Source organism: Capsicum annuum, unplaced genomic scaffold (genome assembly GCF_002878395.1).
Source record: "Capsicum annuum cultivar UCD-10X-F1 unplaced genomic scaffold, UCD10Xv1.1 ctg47653, whole genome shotgun sequence".
Taxonomy (NCBI): Eukaryota; Viridiplantae; Streptophyta; class Magnoliopsida; order Solanales; family Solanaceae; genus Capsicum; species Capsicum annuum.
Genome location: NW_025855314.1, coordinates 1 through 3,499, shown reverse-complemented (window position 1 = coordinate 3,499; position 3,499 = coordinate 1). Strand labels below are relative to the sequence as shown.

The 3,499-nt window shown below is 37.1% G+C and overlaps 1 pseudogene; it reads right to left on the bottom strand.

The window, feature by feature from the left end:
• Positions 1 to 4: 4 nt before the first annotated feature.
• On the bottom strand, positions 5 to 3,487 carry LOC107851991 (annotated as a pseudogene).
• Positions 3,488 to 3,499: the final 12 nt, after the last annotated feature.

Here is a 3,499-nt window from a genome sequence, read left to right as displayed (position 1 = left end):
AAATCAACAGATTGTCCTAAGATGACTTCAACTTTATTTGAAGTAAGACAATTCAGAGTCTTTCTGCTAGCGCTCTCTCCGATGAATTCCAACAATCTTGATCCCCTGTGCACCAGCATCGCTTTCTTATCAGGAAAATCAACCGCAATTTCAGCAGCTAGCTCCACACCTGTTGGACCTCCTCCCACTATTAATATGGACTTTGCAAACTAAATCTTTTCATACTCTGTAAACCAAGGTAAACATACATAGTTAAGCAACAGTTTATAGGCTGATTACATTGATAGCCCCTTAAAATTGACAGTAAATTTAACTGACACTCAAATTATGGCCTCTTCTGATTAAACACCTTTAACATATAATAAAGTGTTCTTATTAGAGACTTCTACCACAAATTTTGGAAAATATTTTGCGTGTGTTCTCAAGCGCTTCATTGTTACCTGTTTGGTATCGACTGATTTTCTAAGTTTTTATCCAAGCACTATTTTGTGTATGACCAGTGGCAACAACAAGATAGTCATATCGAATTCGACTGCCTTGGGTTGTGAAAACATCAGTGTCTGTGATGTTAACTGCAGCTGACGTGACGATTTTCGCGTGAGGAAGGTATTCGAAGTGAGAAATGACAGATCTTTTAGCAAATTCACGTTCAGCCATAGACCTTAAACTTGCCCAAGTAATCTCAAAATATTCTTTCCTGTTCACATACCATACATAAAAACACAATAAATCAATGCAAATGAGTAGCCATGACAAGTCAAGAATATAAAGGAATCATCAGTAAATGTATAAAAGTTAATCCCTCCATTTCAATCTAAGTGTCCTAGTTTGACTTGGCACGAAACTTAAGGAACAAAACAAGACTTTAATCTAGTGATCTTAAACTTGCCATATAGAATGTAAGGAATTGAAAACCTTACTAAATATTAGAAAGAGACTCTTTCTGGGACAGATCAAAAAGCAAAGTGAAAAACTTACTAAATATCAAAAGAGACACTGTCTAGGGGCAGACCAAAAAGAAAAGTAAGACACTTAAACAATATCAGGAGTAAGAACTTAGCATATTCTCATTGATTTAGCCACAAGGGTTTAAAATCAATAAAGAATGAGAGGAAAAAGTAAAAAGAGAAATTCTTATTACTCATCAATGAGGAAGACATCGGCCTCATTTTGAAGTGATTTGGCAACAAGAGAGCCAGCAACTCCACCACCAATCACTACTACATTTTTCTTCTCCGCCACTAAACCAGCCATACTAATTGAAATTTCAAAGACAAGTTGACAACTTTAAGTAAGAAAATCAAGAAAGAGTACACAAATTGCAGTTGATACTTAACAAAATACACAATATATTTTTGCTGGGAGAAGTGAAGAGGGAATAGCCTTTATATATACACAAAAAAGGGTAGCATCCAGCATAATAAATTAAGATTGGGAAACATGAAATCATGTGGAATCTAGAAGGTAAAGAGCCCCACAAAAAAAAAAATCATAATCTAGAAGAAGCGAATGGAGTAGTAATTGGCATCTAATTACTCACTCCGATTCATATTATTTCACCCCTATTAATATGTCGCACCTTTTTAAGGAATATTAATTAAATGTTTATTTTACTTGTATATCGATAGTTTCTAGTTTGAGAGAACTGTAATCATGACTTGGTGGTAGTCGGCCATATTGTATGGAGCGGAGTGTCGGACAGTTAAGCACGTTCACATCCAAAAATTGAAGGTGGCGGAAATGAGAATGTTGCGTTGGATGTGTGGGCTTACTAAAGGGGACAGAGTTAGGAATGAGATTATCCGGGAGAAGGTAGGAGTGGCTTCGGTGGAGGACAAGGTGCGGGAAGGAAGGCTGAGATAGTTTGAGCATGTGATGAGGAGGGGCGTGGATGCTCCGGTTCGTAGGTGTGAGAGACTAGCGTTGGATGGTTTCAGGAGGAGTAGAGGTAGGCCGAAAAAATACTGGAGGGAGGTGATTAGACATGACATGGAGCAGCTTCAGCTTACTGAGGACATGACCTTAGATAGGAAAGTGTGGAGGTCGAGAATAAGGGTAGAAGGCTAGTGTTAGTGTGTGGATTGTAGCAAGCAGTCAGGAGAATTCTTGTGTAGCCGGGTTAGTAATCGTAGGATGGTGTACATAGGTGTCTTTGGTATGTGAGTATATGTTACTACTAAGTGAGTGTCCTATTTCTTATTTCTTAGTTCCTATTTTTCTTATTCCGTGTTTCTCTTATTTCCCGTATTTCATATGTCTCTGATTTTTATTTTATTATTTCTTATTCTTTATTTTGGTTATGTCATCCATCTCCTTGTTTACTATCCTTTACCTTGAGCCGAGGGTCTATTGGAAACAGCCTCTCTACTTCTTCGGAGGTAGCGGTATGAACTGCGTACATCTTACCCTCCCTAGAACCCACGCTGTGGGAATACACTGGGTTTGTTGTTGTGGTTTTTGTTGTTGTAATCATGACTTGGTGAAATCTATCTGTTATGATGTTAGAATTACCACAACAGCATATAGTGAGACAAAATTATCAACTAATGTAGGACACTCTATCAGCAAGCTGAGCTTCTCAAAATGTAAAAACAAATGGAACAAAGGGAAGCCAATATTCTTCTGTTTATGGGAAAGGTAAGGTTTACTATTAATGGACTCCAATTGAAAAGCCAACATAGAGGCTGAACATCGACTAAAAGCACAACGAAAACGAATATACAATTATAAATATATAACGGCTGTACAAATTTGAATCGGGTAACGAAAACATTACCTAATAAGTGAAAGACTGTACAGCAGTACAAATAGAGACTTGGTATGCTAAAGTTGCAACTGCAAAGAAAGGGAAAATAAGGCAATACAATCATTGTCCATCTGGCAAGATTCTGTAACTTATTAGAGACTGGGATGGACTCATAGGCAGCATAAAATGATATCCAATCCTTTCAGGGAAGTAGCTGGTGCAGACACGCAGTGGAGAAGTATTATAAAGGAACACAGTTGAATCAAAGATTAAATAGAACGATCAATCGCAAGAGTGAGCAAAATCATCACAGAGTTCACATTACCCATTGAAAAGAGATGGAAATACGACAAGCGTGATGCGTTCACAAGTACGTAGTTCTAATCCTTCTTATTGACCACATTATATATATATATATAGAGAGAGAGAGAGAGAGAGAGAGATTTAAGTTGATCCTGCATGCATGTCTTAAAAGGTTGGTTCAGCAAAATGCTATTAAAGTTTCCAGGGAGATTTACAAAGTCTTTAAGTCATCCGATTGCATTATTTTAACCTTCACTCTAATAAAAATCAGGAGCCACTCAATTGAAGAGCGAAAAACTTTGTAGTCTATGAAAACAAAAAAAAAAAAGGTATACAAAAGGATTAAATCAAATCGGAAAGCCCCTTAGATTTCAACTCTCCTTGAACACAGGGCAAAGGAGTATCATGAACATTTGAAACTTATTGCATTACACCATTCAAAAGATAGAA